We start from the raw sequence: 18,748 nt of genomic DNA on the forward strand, positions 1-18,748 counted from the left end.
TGATGAATATTACAATGTTATGATGAACTACATGCCTTTCTCCACTGACAGTCTAAGTTGTTCAAAGCGTTTCTAAGGATACTGATGTTTAGAAGGCAGCTGTCTGACTCTGAAATGGCGAACGGAAACATGGTTTATGTAACATTATCAACACATTATTAGCTGTCTGATAATGTAGTCAAGCAAAAGGCTAATCAGATTAATTACCATTATGTGTCCGACGTTGTAGAGAGCGATACATAAAACGCATTACCATTCTGATACATCGACTTGTATACGAGCCTGTATAATTCACTCTTCCACTTCTTCTGAATCGGATTCTGGTTCAAACATAATATGGCTGAATTAAACCAGGATTTCCTCTTGCCATTGTGCAGCGTTTACTACAGTAAAGTTGACCCGAACAAGTGGATCCCTGAGCTGGTGTGAGTGAGTGGAGGCGGGGTTAATTTGCATATTCATGGATCCGCGTATACTAAATGAAGCTAGGGTGTAGAGTTACATTCAAACTATTTTAAGGCATGAATTCAAAAATTTCACTGGAAAAATTGTTTAAATATGTCAAAAAAATTATTAACTACAGGGGGACTTTAAAATTATATTACTTTATTTTATTTTTCGACACTTTCAAAGCGATGGTGCTAAAAGCGCCGTTCAGTTTTATCTGAAACATGACTGTGAATCTGGCAACGTTTTATAACGTTAATCGTACATATTGCAGCAGTCCGAAACTGAAATGTCCAGTGAGTGGCTCTAAAAGGTTAATGCTAATGGATTTGCTGAACCATTTTAGCTTGCTTCAACACATTTTTTTAAGTTATTTTATCATGACTAATGTTTCACAGGACTCGTACCAGAGTGCTTCGCTTCGCAGATGAGATGCTGTACATTATTGCAGTTTTGTGGTAGAGGTACGTATTTCCAATGAACCTGTGTTGGGTTTTGACCATTCTATGAAAGTCAGTAGGGTCCAAAACATTGACTTTCATTGCAACGACAAAAACACTGAGACAGTTTTCTAAATATCTTCTTTTGTGTTCTACAGAACAAAGTAAGTCATACAAGGGCTGGAGTGAACATTTTGAACTAAGATTGTCATTGCTATGTCAATAAAATCTGACAAAAACTCTTTGGAACAAGTGAATTGGAAGTACAGCTGAATCTCATCTAAATTTAATCTTGATATATAAAACAGGGCTGATGTTGTCACTTCCAGTTCCTGTCATATCTTATACATTTTTCATGCTCATTAAATATATTCTTCCAGGCAAGCACAAATGTACAGTGTGCCTGCAGCTCTGATGTTGCTCAGTGTTCCTCTGGTAGGCATCCTTTATCTTAATGGATGCTCGAAACTAGGAGCAAACAAACCACCGTAGGACTGGATTTGCATAACTGGGTCATTAACTGTCAGCTGTTGTTCTCTCTTTGGGGAATAACTGTCAGTAGGCGGGCGAGCCTTCTTTTGCTGCCTTGCAAAGAGTGTGGGAAAGATATCTTAATTCTTAGTGAGGAAATAAGGCTTCTTTCTATTTCTGTTGTGATTGATAATGCATTAAGAGGGACTGGGGGTTGTTGTCACACAGGGAAGTTGTCACAATAACAAGGTATAACTTATCTCAGTAACTGTAAAGTTTTGAGTCTTAAAGGGATAGTTCACTCAAAAATGAAAATTCTGTCATCATTTACTCTCCCTCAAGTTGTTCCAAACCTGTATGATTTCCTTTCTTCTGCTAAACACAAAAGAAGATATTTTAAAGAAGGTTGGTAATTAAACAGTTGCTGGTCCCCATTGACATCCATAGTATTTTTTTTTTCCTACTATGGAAGTCAATGGGGTCCATCAGTCGTTTGGTTACTGACTTTCTTCAAAATATCTTCTTTTGTGTTCAGCAGAAGAAAGAAAGTCATACAGGTTTGGAACAACTTGAGGGGGAGTAAATGAGGACAGAATTTTCATTTTTGGGTGAACTATCCCTTTAAAGGGACAGTTCACCCCGGAGTTAACTAAAAGGAAAACTGTTTTTGCTACTTGAAATAAAATAAATGTAAAATAATATACATAACTTAGTAGCCAAGGCAACATTTATCATTTTCATTTAGTTTGATGTACTGTACTAACACACAAAATTCAAACTAAAACTGAAAGAAAATGAAAACAAAATATTTATAAAAATATACAAAAAAATATACTCATCAAAATTGCTAAAACTTTATTTAAATATAAAATCTATAAAAATATTGATACATACTTTTAGTATCTCAATAATACTAAATTCTGCCATTCTTTACTCATTTAAAACCTGGACCACATTCTTCTGCGGAACACAAAAGAAGATATTTACTTAGAGAATATAGATATTTAGATATTTACTTATATATATAGACTGTTTTTGTCCCAAAAATGGTCTAAAATTATCTTAAACAACACTGGATACTATTGACTCCAGTAATGTATGGAAACGGAAGGAAGGTCATACAGGTTTGGAACAACATGAGGGCGAGTCTTTGCAGATCTGAACTTGTGACAACTTACCTCAGCTACTTTATATTCACTGGAGTAAAAAGTGTGTTTAGTCACCCCTATGTTTTAAATAAGAATCACATTTTACAGCTTTATTAATGTCTTCGGGATACATACTGACTATAAACTAAACACAAGATCACATTTCATTCAGGGAATTCAGAACATTTCCTGTGTGCACTCATAATAAGGTTGCAATATTCTCCAAAGTTAACTAACTTAATTGCACTGAACCAAAAAGCTTTGATATTGTAGTCTTGACCTGAAATACCTTAACAGTTTGCCTCTGATGCTTTTCATTCCAGCAAAAGCTGTTCCGCTAAACATTGACACACTGTAATAAATCAGAGTGATTTTGTTGTCAAAGCTGATAGCGAACTGGAAAGTAGTCAAGTCCTGCTATCAAAATTTTTCAGGAACATCCCATTAAGATCCATTTGTGCAACAGTTTCCTTAATTTGAAAAAGGATCACAGACCTTTAGAGACTGATGCAGATGAAACTGCATATGTTGCTCCAGCACATCTGGAAACAGTGTGATAACTGTGATGCCCATTAGATTTCATTGGCACAGATTTGCACATTCAGGTCATTCAGCCCAGGTGTAGTTTTTAATCAGTTGACATTAGAACAGTTCAAAAGACCTAAAACGAAAGATGACAGACAAAAAAGACCAAAGATCATTTGAGGACTATAGTGAAGTATTTGAAAATAGTTCATTTTGACAGTGTGCTAAGTGAAAGGCTACACAAATACAAGAATATTTTCTAAATCAAGTTTTATAAAGTTTTGAAATGCAATGTTTCCTAAATAAACAGATCTCATGAAAGTGATTATATATAGCACAAATTTAATTTATCGTGCCATTTATATGCCAAAAATAAAAAAAAATTGCGTGCAAATGATAGGCCTACGCAGTTTTCGAGTGCATATGATGCATATCATATCATAACCTAGGTTGACAGTGTGCGTATCATATGCACGAAAAGACTATTTTTGGCGAATAAATGGCACGATAAACAAAATTTGTGCTATAGATGCGCACTTTCATGAGATCGTGTTGGATAGACAAACCGACAGACAGACCAGCCTGATCTCACGGCAATTCGTACGAATTCTACGAGGTGGCTAATTCGTACGAATTCATACGACCTCACTCGTACGAATTCGTACGATTTTTGCTAAATCGTACATATTTTACGAATTGCCCAATTCGTATGAATTCATACGAATGACCTACCCCTGACCCCGCCCCTAAACCTACCCATCACGTGGGTTTAGACAAATCGTACAAATTCATACGAGTGAGGTCGTACGAATTCGTACGAATTAGCCACTTTTTTATCACTCGTACGAATTCGTACGAATTGGTCGTGAGATAGCGTTGGACAGACACACAAACTATTTGAACAGCTAATATCTCTGATTCAAGAGCTTAATAACTAAAGCCACTTGGAAATGTTGGACATACCGTATGGAAAGCTAAACACACTTAAAGGTCTTGGTTTTTGCTTGTTTTGGACAGCATATTTAACAGACTCTCTAATATTTCACTGGTATTCAACCACCCATGTACAGACTGACATTAGCCAAACCTTTCGTACAAAAACCTTAGGAGTATGATTCATTTCACATCATTTCCTATGTTTTGAAATGTGTTAGCATAGTAATGACTGACATGAAGACAATGACAAATGTAGTTTCCTCAATCACTCTCTCCCATGTAATTTAACATTCTGTATTTATCTTTATTTACAATCAGTCTGTACTTATGGATATATAGAACTACACACTAGAGTAAAAAAAAAAAAAACCCTCATGTAATAAAAATCCCATTACAAATTATATTTTGTCAAGAAAGAAAGAAAGAAAGAAAGACTTTTGGACCCCACTACAGTATACATTAACGTTCTGTAAAAATCTGGGGTTAGCAATATTTTTTATGTTTTTGAAAGACGTGCTCACCACGGCTGCATTTATTTGATCAAAAATACAGTAACAATAGTAATATTGTAAAATATTATTCAAATAACTGTTTTTATTTTTTTTTATATTTTAAAATGTAATTTATTCCTGTGATGCAAAGCTGAATTTTCAGCATCATCACTCCAGTCTTCAGTGTCACATGATCCTTCAGAAAGGATTCTAATATGCTGATTTACCACATGAAACATTTCTTATTATCACTGTTAAAAAAAACAGCGGCTTAATATTTTTGTGTAAAATCTTTCATTCTTGAGCTGAAGTGCATCCCTGTTTACAGGTATTCTTCACTGCTTACATAATAAGCATCCTTATTAAATATTAGATTGACAGATAGAAGTTCGGTATGAACCAGATTTAAAGTGACTTTTGAGTGGCTTGTTGTTTTGATTTTGTGTGTCAGCATGCAGTGCCAGTTCCAGATTTAATACTCACTGTGATGATTGGGCAGAATCCTCTGGGAGACTTCACTGCGGTTTGTGTCAGTTACCTCACCGATGTACATCAAGGCCAGCAGCCACATCCATAAAGCTTTATACAGTACATCCAATAATCTGCCAAAAAGAACTCACATGCATATTCAATGCTGATGAGTCACAGATTTGTTTACAACATTTCCACACTGTGGCATTATGGTTCTTTAGGGATACCGTTTCAAAATAATCAGAGGCATTTACGTTTTTAGTAAAACATATCTTATGTTCATGTGCCTTGCTGCATGTTTTGGTTATACTTATATTTCTCTGCTGAGCTTGCACCTTGGAACCTATTTCAAGGTTTGTGTTCTCGAGCCACCAGGCACTGTTGTTGTGCCAATGAGCGGCCCGGAGTGCGTTAAGGGTTTTCTGTTGGAACGGTGTTGTGTTAGCGACCCCTATAACTAATGATCTTTGCAACGGAAGTGAATCAATCAAAATGGACTTTAGCTGGACAATAACTTTATTCTGGAGCTGCTGTAAAGCCAAAACAATCTCTGTTACTTTCATTTCCTATTATCACTGTAAAGCTGCTTTGAAACGATCTATATTGTTAAAAGGACTATATAAATGAAGGTGACTTGACTTGACTGAGTCAGATCTAGTGGAGAATGCAGGTTTTATGAACGTTAAAAGAAAGTTAGTAAAAATAAAATATATATATATATTTTAATCATGTAGGCCTTGATTAAGGCCTTGATGACATGCATCCTTGACAATTAATTCTCAATTCTATACGTAAAAAAAAGGATTTTATTTTCATGATTGTTCAAACCATTTTTCTAAATTAATGTCGGCTTCTCCATGGAAATAATAAATCATTTAATTATAGCTGCGAGCTGTTTTTTTAATAAATATTTTACCCAACCCCTCTATGTTAATCCTTCATATTTACACACAGTGCACCTCTAAGCATTCTCTACCTTCAGGGTGTATACCCACACAAATGACTTTGCAAAATGAACAGCAATTGCCTTAATCTGAAATAAATAATTCAACAACCCATTTTTCATTTAAAATAGAGACAATATGTTAAACATTGAGGAGCCTTTATTTCTAGCAGTCTTTAATGTCTTGACCGACTAGCCAATCTTCTGATCTGTTGTTTGTTATAAACTTCATTCAAGAATAGAATTTTGACATACTGGCATAACAACTAATGAAATCTAAATTAGTGCATAAATTACATAATTAGACTTAATATATACAGTTTACTTTATTCTAAGTCATCCTCTCAGAACAAAGAATACTGTAAATATTTACTGACCGTTCAGCAGTAAATGGATTCAGTACATTCAGGGTACTTTGAATCTGCAAAAACTCGAAGGCTTTGATGGTAAACATTTAAATAAATGTTAAAGCCATACTATATCTGCTTAAGAGGCTCTTGATATTTATCTAATGTTAGCCAAAAACTATGCAAATGGGTATGAGTGAAATCATGGGCTGATGTTGCTTGTAGCAAATGGTGCCCACATGTTTCAGTCATTGTCAATACTGATCTACTAATGTGCCTTCCATGTGTGAAACACAAGAATTTGGTGTAATGGGGAGGTCTTGGCTTTATGGTACACAGATGTGTGTTGAGAGGGTCATTTGCTGTGGATGTAGTATTAACTGAATTGATTTAAAGTGACCTCGTGATCATTTACAATTTTGTGACTTCCAAGAAATGAGCACCATATATAATTGAGGTGAACCATTAGTTCCAGTTGTAAACACACATGCACAGACTGTGTTATGGGCAGTTCAGAGGCCACAGCAATAACAACTATGTGTCGAGGTTATTAAGGCAAGACACTAAAGGAAAATATGTTTTTTTTTTTTTTTTTTTTTTCATGTACAGGTCAATTTTGGATTTTCACATGTTTCAGGAAAGGAAATATCCCAAATACATTTCTAAGTTTGTACATTTCTTACATAGTATGCCTTTAATATCAACAAAATGAAAAAACAAAACAAAAGAGCTTTGAACCTGGCTTTACAGCCTGATCTCATGGCAATTCGTACAAATTCTACGAGGTGGGTAATTCGTACGAATTCATACGACCTCACTCGTACGAATTCGTACGTTTTTTGCTAAATCGTACATATTTTACGAATTGCCCAATTCGTATGAATTCATACGAATGACCTACCCCTGACCCCGCCCCTAAACCTACCCATCACGTGGGTTTAGACAAATCGTACAAATTCGTACGAGTGAGGTCGTACGAATTCGTACGAATTAGCCACTTTTTTATCACTCGTACGAATTTGTACGAATTAGCCACTTTTTTATCACTCGTACGAATTCGTACGAATTGGTCATGAGATAGCGTTGGGCTTTATCCAGCAGTATCCGGTATTCAGTATTCAGATTCCTGTTCTGGAAATGTATGCAAATTAGTGCATATGTAATGATACAATGCCTCATTTGCATATTTAAACAACATTTCAGAAAATGTGTAATACACAAAATGGTTGCAATTTTGTATGCAATCAAGCAACTGCGGAAGTTTGGTGATATCTCTTAGATTTTTACCTTATTCACCTGGGATGTCTTGCTATTTTTTAAGACTTTTGTCATTACTCATTTTGATTCACCATAATGCCATTGATTTACTTTAGCGTCCATTTGTTAAGAATGTGTGTGGGTGTGTTTCACCTGGTTTGTGTGAAGTCTTTGTACTCAACTGTCTTAATGAACTCAGTAACGTAGGGAGGCCTGGATGTAGATCAAACCAGTCTGTATGGCTTTATGTTCCCACAATGATTCTTTCAGGCAACATATTTCAATGATTAACCAACAAACATTAACATAAGGCTAATAAAGCACAGTAATTATTAGTATTAAGCACCATTAGAGTTCAAACAAGCATATTCTAAAAAACACATATTTAAAGAAAAACACTTAATTCAAACTCAAAACACCCTAATTTAAGAGTACCACATTGCACTCACCTCATAGTTCTAGCACATGTCTTAACTTTTGTAATGTAATGCATACTAGAGCAGGTTCAGACTGTTGACAGGGAACTTTGAAGGAGCCATCACTGGAATATAGTGCCTTTATTAAAACATGGCTGAGTGCTTCTGATGTTCAGCCATCGCAGAAAGTGAAAAAAGACTTCTGCTGCGCAAACAAAACACGAGTTACATTTATACCTTCAAAACCTGTGCAGAATTTATGCGCTGTAATTCAATTGCGGACATAAAACATTGAACACATTTTGGCAGACGTCATACTTCAGATGTCTTGTCTGTTATGAATTTCGCTACAGCTGCGTAAAAGTGGAATATTTCAGCATACATAATTCAACAAGTCTGAGAATGTATTATTTGTGAAGACTGGTAAACAGATGATGCAAGTGCAGGTTGGACTTCATGTACTGACTAAATTCTGAGAAATCAATGACAGTGAGTTAAGCCATTACCTTATATATAAAAAAAAAATAAAAAAATAAAAACATATAAAAGCCAGAGGTAGAAATTATCACGGAATTTTGTCGTAAATTAACCAGTGTAAATGTTTAGAGTATCTGTGAATTTTCTTAATCAAAGAGACTTGAAATTAAATATACAGTATATCATGCTGTTACATTCCTGTTGGGTTGTGAAATATAAATTTTGGATTACTTCTGTAGATATCTGGCTCAGTTGACAGTTGCGATATGGAGAAACAAACCAGGGATGTGTTTCCCAAAAGCATTGTGAGTTAAGTTGATTGTAGAGACCATTGGTGGCAATGGTTCTACGATGTACTTAAGCTTAATGCTTTTGGGAAATGCAGCCCATGTGAAGTGTGGCTTGAACAGTAAGTCAGATATTTGACAACTGCTATTAGTGGTCAGTCATATTTTATTGTGCTGCGAAGGCCAAGCATTAGCAAGCCCAAATGTGTGACTGTACTTTGGAAGTACGCCCCAAAAAATGAAACCCATTCTGGCCTGTATTTATAAGGTTTTTATGAATAAAAAAGCAAACCTGAAATCGCTTATAATAAGTGCATGGGCAACATCAATTATTCCTTTCCTCCTATCACTTATTTAGGATTATTTTGGAGTGGCAAGTCACTTTCAGGCTAGCGTGTTTGTTCTTACTGAAAGATCTGGTAACTTCTTGAGTAGAAGCATGAAGAACAATCTTTGGTGGGCTTATTTTATGACATTGAAAGCCCATTTAAGTGTACTGCCAATATATGTGGCAAACACTTGATTGATGGGCATAAGATTATGGGATTTATGTTCTGCCTGAGGTTACTGATCTCCAGGTTGTTGTTCAGGCACCATAAGCCTACTTTGCTTATCTGCTCATGGAATGGGAGCTCATTGTTATTGCTTATGAGAAATAATAGTTCTTTATATAAAAATATAATGAAGGTATGTGGTCTGTTGGTCTCTGAGACAATTTCGAGTTTGGTTTGTATGATTCATAGTTAATAGGTTCGTAATAGCCAACTGTATTTCCAAACCTAATAAAGAAAAATGGTTGGTTTTACATTGACAACTTAATGTTACCTAAGGAGTAAGCCACCAGATTTAAACTACATACTGTTTAATAAGAGAAATAGACTCAAATATTATGATTGTAAACACAAAGTTCCAATAGATACTCAGTTAGCTTATGTCCTAAAAAGAAAAATATCATTTAATTGTTACGTTTAATTGTTCATGTACAGCATTTAAGAATAAATTGCAGTTTGCTGATTGGTGGGTTCATAAGTAAAAGAAAAATTTGGGACAGGTCAAAAAGTGATAAAAAGAAAACATTATCCAGCACTAAATAATCTGTGATGCATTTATCTTAGATTCAGTTTAACCGTAAAATGTAAATTACTGCAGGGTTATACCAGAACAAAATAAATAATTCTACACTAACACTAAATATAAAATAGAGGACAGTGTTTGATTATTGCCTCAGGCTGCTTGTAAAAGTACTAGTGTTTTGTCTGGCTAAAACTGAATAATGATAGATACTCCACAACAGCAATAATAAATTGCTCTTTGTGTAAGTTTGAATCATTGTTTAAATGTTCATCCAAGAGAGTGTAACATCAGTGTTGAGCACTAACTGTTGCTTCACATCTGAAGTAGTTCTGCACTTTTTCCACTGCTGTTAATGTTCAGAAAGCAAAACTTTTGGCAAATTAATCAAATGTTAATGGAACTGGAAGTCTATTGTGTTTGAGACAAATGGCAAAATAACTTAAACTTGAGTAAGCTTTCAACTACATACATTAAGAATTCAAATAGGGGAAAAAGCCAAATAAAGTGGGCATGCATTTACATTAGAAGACACTTTAGTAGGTTTAGGGGTCAACAAGTTTGGTGTTTTTTTCCCACAATTTTTCTAATCCGTCCAAATCTCTGGGACAATATTCACTTTCATATCGGTCAGAAATGACCCCAAACCACTAACCTTCTAGAACTCCTTGGTAGTCTTCCAAACCGCAAGTTCGAGTACCTTCCTTTGGGATTCCTATCATAACTGTCAAAAACTTCAGAAACACACTGGACCCCGTCTTTCTGAACCCATTTGTAAATAGGGTCCCAACCCAGAGCAGAGTATTGAATTACCGGAGCAAGCCTGCCAGGATGAAACCTACACAGGTCAGCTACTGCAGAGGACCTGTGTGTGCTGAGCAAAGCCAACAGTGTCAAAACACGGTAAGACAAACCTCTCCGATATAGGTTCTGTCACGCTTATGCATCCACCCACCGGTGTCCCATTTCCAACATTTGAATTTTTGTCCCCTATGAGCGTCCAAACCTATTAGCAACATTTTGCACTCCCTTTCGTCACGTTGCCGTAGATTCTATGGGACCTGCCGAGGGTGCGCACAGCCTTCCAGTGCTCCAGTTTTGCATGATGGATGAATCCAGTGGCTGCTTGGGACAGGTCTTCTGCTATAATGGCTCCCTAAGGACCCCAATCAGCAATGACTGGAGCTCAGTGGATAAATAATGAGCCACAGGGCCCCGCTAGACCCACTCTGGGGGTCCAGGAAGGTACCAGCAGCACCTTGTGGTACAGAGTCAGCAGTCTGTTTTCAGCAAGATGATATTCATTGCATTAGGAGAGGGAGAGTCAGTTATAAATATTCCAAACATATGCTCTCTTCTGGAAGTAGAGGCCTACCTGTCATTCCGTACGCACTCAGCAAGTAGCAAAATCCATCCTGAAGGGTAGTATAAGGTGTGTTGGCTTCACTTCAAACACCACATTGAAATTCTGGTGGTTTGTGTGGCTTAAAAGGCATCTGAAGGCTCCACTGAGACGTTTTTGTAAGGTAAGAAAGCAGTTCTGTTGCATGAGGCTTTGAGTGATATGTTCCTTCAATCTAGAAAAAACAGGTGTTGGAAGGTAAAACCTGGAATATAAAGCTTAAAATTGGCATGAAATGGAAATACCCCTACCCACTCTATTATCCTAATGCTTTTTATTTATCTTATTGTGAATTATTCATACATGCGTTTAAATTATTATTTTTTTGATCTCTTAACTTTCAATCATATGCCTGGTTTCACAGACAAGGCTTAAGCCAAGTCCCAGACTAAAATTAGTTTAATCTTCGTCCTAGGCAATCGAGACAACACACACCAATTTACAACACAATTACAGTCCACCATACTGTAGCACTCATACTGTCACACCTCAGACACTGCAAAATGTCAATATTTGAGACAGGCAAAGAAGCAGGCTGGGAAGTGGATCCAAGTGTAGGTTAGATTTATTAAAAGTGCAAACACAAAGTAACTGATGAAAACAAATGAAAACACAGAACAGGAGGAAACACAAACCAGGGAATGTCCATTCAACAACTGACAGAGAACAAGTGACACAAAGGGCTATATATACACAGGCAGACAAGCTTAACAAGATAACAAGGGGGCATGGCTAAGAAACACCTGGGGAGACTAATCAACATTAAATGTAACAAGGAACTGCAAAACATGGAGCAAGACATAACAGTCCAGGAACACAGGTTGGAATCATAACAATATTGCACTATATACACCTACAAAATTACACATCTACACCCCACACTCTCCCACACACACCCATCATTACTTATTGTTCAATAATTGAATTGATAGAGGAACTAAAGAGAATTTATACCTATCCAACTTGCAGGTTGATACCCTATACCTCCTGCCTGAGGGCATCAGCTCACACTCTTTGTGAAGAATATGGCTTGAATCACCAATGATTTAAAGGCCCTGCTTCTTTACAGTCCTCTCAAATATCTCCTGAAGAGAAGATGGGGCAACCATTATTTTTTTTCCAGCTCTTCTAACCACGTTTTGAAGTTTAAACCTAAGTTCAACAAACAGGTTATTAAACCATGTTGAGATACCATAATATATGATAGATTGAATAGCTGCTCTGTAGAACAGTAACAATGATACTCCACTTGATGAGCCCAACTGAGAATCAAAGTAAATCCCAAATGTTGTTACCTGCTCAACTTCACCTTTATAAACTGACACTTTAGGCTATGATCACAAACAGACCTCGGGTATCAAAGATCATTTCTTTAGTTCAACATTTATCATCAAATTGTGCTCCTCACACCACTGCACAACCCCATCTATCTCAGACTTATACATGACAATATCTGAATCTTTTGTCAATAAACTGAGTATGGTTATTTGTATGCTGGCTTCTAGAATATATATATATATTTTTTTTTACAGTATAAAAAGAATGGGGGAACTTACACAGCCTTGATGAATGCATGTTTGAGCGATCTTAACTCTTTCCCCGCATGTGTTTTTGAAAAAAGTTGCCAGCTATCACCAGCGTTTTTGCAAAAATTGCATGGCCCCGAGAATATTTTGTTAATGTTTTGAATATCTGAACATGCAACATATCAAAAGAAAGAACAGACCCTCTGCTTAAAAAAAAAAAAAACCCTATTTATTCTAGCTTCATGCATTCCTTTTTTATAAACACTTGAATGGGGGTACAACATTTTGAGCAAAAAGCTGATAAAAATGCATTTTTGTCAGAGACTACATCCAGATCGGATTCAGAACGATGATCAAAACATAGATGGAGTAGATCGAGTCCATCAACACCCCTAATGCTTGCACAGTCCTGTCATCTGCCATCATGGGTCGACATTTCAATCAGTACCATTAGGAAGTTTTGATTTATATGCTGTTTAATGTTGATGAACATGCAAAAAATGCATATGATATGATATCGCTTGTTTCTGCGTCTTCGCGTGTGTTTTGATCAGTAGATTCAGTATTCTTTCAGAAGATGTGTAATAGCGCCCCCTTCATAACAGTGAAAACACGGAAGGCCGGAAATTTCCATCACAGTAGCTGGTCCAAACTGGTTGTTGGACAAGCCAACCATTTTCCAAAATCCAGCTTGACCACCGCTTGTTAGATCAGCTATGTTTCAAAACACAGCTACCATCTTGAGTTGAATTTTCCAGCAGGGAAATTAAACAAATTTTAAATGGAGTGAATGTGGCACAAGGATGAATTTCACATTTACATTTGGTGTAAGCTGATTTTTTTTTTTTGTGGTCATTCAGGAAATGAGCCTGATTCCTATACATCTTGGCAAAAGATTCAATTACACTTAACAGATGGTTGGGAACGAAAGGAACCAACGAAAGTGGCCGATGCCAGCATCCACATGCCAGTAGCCTATATTTCTCCGAGCAGCGTTCCTGAAATGGAGCATGAAAACCAACAATATTTATGAGGAAAAAGCACCGCTAAGCATGTTCAGTTGGTGACATACAAAATGGAGCTAACTACTAAGTGTTGAAATGCTAATGCTCTTATGCTCTCTGTTAATGAACAAAAGCTGTTACAGAGCTAAATGAATGACAAAATTCATAGCTGTGTTGTTTTGTTAAACAAGGTTTTGCATTAATTCATCTTTTCTCAAGGGTTGCTAATAGTCAAACTGTCTGCAATTCATCTGAGACGCTAAACATCACAGAGCAAGAAAAATTACTCTTCCTACTATCATTATTTTGTGGAGGCCTACATTAAGTGTATTTCATATTCACCATTTTTCATTTGATAAATGCACTCAAATGTAGACTCTATAAAAAATGTTTTGTTTCCTAACAAGCCTAATGCCCAGAGCTGAAGTCTTTCAGCTGCTACGCACTCAGAAAATGGATAATAGTGCTTTACAGTGCGATCACATAAACAGTGATATTTCATATTTTATAGCATCCCATAACAAATTATTTTTAGTTATCGGAGAAATAAGGTCATAGTAGGCTATTCTAGTTTATCACTGTAACCCATCTTTAACAAAAATTATTAATATTTATTCATAGTGTACTATAATTGCAAACTTTCATTTCAGATATACTTACATGCAAGATGTATGACTTTTCCCCCCTTAAAATAAATCATGAGTATAGATACAAAATTGTAAGTTTGAAGAGGGAGGCCCACATATTGTGTATTTTTATTGCACCTAATCACTCAAGCTGCAACCTTACCACCGCAAGTCTAAAATCAACCACAACGTCTTTCATAGTGTTGTATTCACATTAGAAATACTATACACTTAACAAAAAGTTCCAAAATGTAACATGGTTTTAGACATGAATATGGTAGGAATTTAGTACCATGGTAAAAACAGGTATTTCTGTCTGATACTATCACAATACTTTTTTTTTGTTTTTTTTGTTGTTAGAGTACATTATACTAATGAACAACTTACATTGCCATCCAAAAGTTTGAAAGTAATTAATACTTTTATTTAGCAAGGATGCATTAAACTTAAACTTATCCCTGTAACTATTTCAAATAAATGTTGTTCTCTTGAACTTTCTATTCATCATTTTTTTAAATCCAGGTTTCCACAAAAAGCAGCACTGTTTTCAACAATAATAATAATATTGAGCACCAAATATCAAAATCTTGAGCACCAAATCAGCATATTAGAATAATTTCTGAAGGATCATGTGACACTGAACAACACTGGAGTAATGATGCTGATATATTCAGCTTTGAATCACAGAAATAAATAACATTTTAAAATATATTCAAATAGAAAACAATTGTAATAATATTTAACTATTACTGTTTTTTGGATAAAAAAAAAATGCAGCCTAAAAATGAACAATAGTGTAGGCCTATATTTAATTATTTTGAGAGAAAAAATAACTATTACACATTATTAAAGCAAATGCAGTTACAAATGTGTGTAAAACAAGGTCATTAATTACCATATCAGAAAATATATTCGGAACAAAATATATATGCTTTTGTCAGACATCAAACTCATTATTTTCCTTATTCTCATTTCTATTTAACGTATCTCTAGGAGTAGGGACACATCTAACCTTGAAGAAAGGCACAGGTGGTACAGCTCTCTATTTTTATCTCATTTACTGTCAATACACATTGAAAACCTCATTATATTGTGCACCGAGTTTGGATTGAAAGGTTAATAAGCAGCGTGTGTCTGGGGACAAATCCATCTCAGCACTTCAGCAGTGTCCCTGGACTATATCCAATCCTTCTTTGTATTGATCTCCACATGTCTTGTTGAGAGATCTGCATCCATTTGTGGGCCTGTAACTAATTAAACCTGAATACAAGCACAACATACCGACCTGCCCACACAAACACTGAGCTAAACAGATGTGAGACTCACAGACAACGTGACACAGAAAGAGTGTGAGAATACAAACAACAATTTAGTTTGACAGGGTTTGTCATTCCCTCCTTTTTTGTCCTTGTCCTCTATGTCAACTGATTATAACTTATTTTTAAAAAAAGACTCTCCGGTTTTGGCCGAATGGCTGGTTCCTATAATTTAGATGGACATTTTGGGATGGCAGTGGTCTGGGTTATATCGCTCACTCCTCATTTCACACACAGTGTGATTTCACCCTCCAACACCATTCAGGCCTGCTGCCAGTGTGGGGCATTACGATGTGACATATAGCCATTTCACCCTTGAGGTAATCAATTTGTTACCTTAATAGGGTGCTAGACAAGACTTACAGACAGCTGAGACATGCTCTACAGCAATATCTCTCAGAATCACCTGTGTGGTGCAACTTACTAATGTCCTGGACACCATAACATCTCATAAGTGTGTTAGGATTTAGGAATTAAGGCAGAATTGAAAGGGATAGTTGACCCCAAAATGAAACTGGACATTATTTACACATCCTTATTGAAGCTTGTTTACACCACAGGATAAAAAGATAAGGTTTGCAATTCGGACTTTTTTCTTGCAAATGCAAGTTGATAACTCGCAATTATGACTTTTACCTTACAATTGTAAGATATACACTCGCAAATCTAAATTTATTTATTGCAATGGTGAGATATAAACTCGCAATTGGAAAAAAAAGTCGGACAATTGCGAGAAATAAAGTCACGATTGCAAGATATAAAAAATGTGATTTGTGCGATAAAAAGTTACAATTATCTTCTTTTTTTGGTAACACTTTATTTTGATGGTCCCTTTTGAACATTCTGTTGACTATAAGTAACTGTGCAGCTACATGTCAACTAGCTCTTATTAGAGTATTAGTAGACAGTCTGCTTACTAACTCTTTATTGTGATGGTCCTTCAACAGATATACTATACTATAAGTAACTTTGCAACTACATGTCAACTTATTCGAGCCCTAACTAGACTGTTGCTAATACTCTACTACAATTCTAATGAGAGTTAGTAGACATGTGGGTGCAACGAGCCAATAATGAATGTTAAAGGGACCATCAAAATAAAGTGAAACCCTTTTTTTATTCTGTTGAAGAAACAACCTTCCATACATCTTTCCAAACCCGTAACCTTTTTGTCCATATGAAAGTCAATGGGCTTCAATAATGTTTTGACCCAAACGTTCCTCAAAATATCTTAATTTTGAGTTCTGCCAAAGAAATAAAGTCATACAGGTTTTGGAACAACATGGTGAATAAATGAGGACGTCATGTTTCATTTCTGGGGGAACTATCCCTTTAGGAGAAGGTTTTAAATGATATTTTGTGAACTTTGGAAGATCATATTCAACCAAAGATTTCCAGTTCTTAACAAATAACATTACAAACACCTGAGTCAATATTCTATTGGCCACCAAACTGGACCATTGTTTCCAAACTGCGTTTAATACATGGAGATTAGCTTGCATTCTTACGAAATACCCATGTGGATCAAGTTTATGATTAATATTGGTGCACAGGAAAAACAGCGTGTATTATCATACAGTCGAATCAGATTATCATTATTGTGCTGTTGCTTGCTCAAATGTTGCATCATTCAGTTGGGAAGAAAAATTACATGCGCATCAAGATGTCAACTTGATGAATTGTAGGCCGCTGGAACTGCTTAGGTGACGTCTATGTAAAACGCACAGCCAGTGGACAGAGAGTCATCTTTACACTTCTGACCTGAAAAAATACATTAAGAAGTCAGTGATAAATGTACAGTTATATACCAACAGAAAACATGCAATATTTGCTATGCATAGCCTGTGTCTGGATGACGGGTTTCCCTGGTGTAAAAGTACAGTTATCTCTGTAATTATTATTGATTGCTCTGACAAAATGCACATCTTTGTGATCAGGATGCTTAACCTCAGCTTAATTTTCTCATGATCTCGACGCTTGAAGTTCTCTTATGATTTATCATACTAAGATAACTTATTTATAATAGAAGTTCTATTACAAGTTACTTAAAATGCTTAACCAGTATTTAACAACTGAAACGTTAATAATTGTATTTAACATTATTTAATAAATAATACTAAATACTAATACTGAATTGTAAATATAAAATAAAAATAAATACATACATATGCAATAAATATAGTTATTACATTTTATCTGATGTTTGTTCTTTTGCACCACAAAGTAAAAAGAAATATTTTCTAAATCGTATTTATGTTTTTATTATATAAAATACAGAATAATATATTATTATTACATGTTTTGTACATTATAGTTTTTTAATGTTATATTTAACTGGTTAACACATTTACAATTAAGCATCTTATGAATGGGACTGCAACATCTTATATGCCAAGAAAAATGTTGAGATTATAGCCTCAAGCTATTGAAGAAATCTCTTTTATGTGTGTATGCATCCAGGTTCTAGTCTAATGCACAGTTAATCATTTTTCTTGTATTATGAGATAGTATGTTTACTATCAGTCACACCTCAAAGGCCCATGAACTGCCTTGAAACGCGCAGCATTATTCAATGTGTGGACGTAATTTCCAACCTGATCTCACGGGAAAACGTACAAATTCTACGAGGTGGCTAATTCGTACGAATTCATACGACCTCACTCGTACGAATTAGTACGATTTTTGCAAAATCGTACATATTTTACGAATTGCCCAATTCGTATGAATTCATACGAATGACCTACCCCTGACCCCACCCCTAAACCTACCCATCACGTGGGTTTAGACAAATCGAATTCGTACGAATTAGCCAACTTTTTATCATTCGTACGAATTCGTACGAATTGGTCGTGAGATAGTGTTGTAATTTCCACTGAAACATGAAGACAGGGCGGGACAAATAGCTCCTCCCCTTTTTTTATGCCGACTCGCGCATATGATCCGCTCTGTGCTATTGTCTCTACATTCGCCCCAAATGGAAAGCATATTTACTGTCTGAATCATTCCCTATCCCCTATATAGTGCATATGTGCCATTCACCATGTAGAAAATAGGAAATGTGTGAACAGGTGACCGATTTCAGCCGCAGCTTCTGCGCCTATTTATAATGTAGGGGGCGGGACGCTTCAGATTCTAGCATTTGATTGG

The sequence above is a fragment of the Squalius cephalus genome, assembly GCF_949319135.1.
Source record: "Squalius cephalus genome assembly, chromosome: 6".
Lineage (NCBI taxonomy): Eukaryota > Metazoa > Chordata > Actinopteri > Cypriniformes > Leuciscidae > Squalius > Squalius cephalus.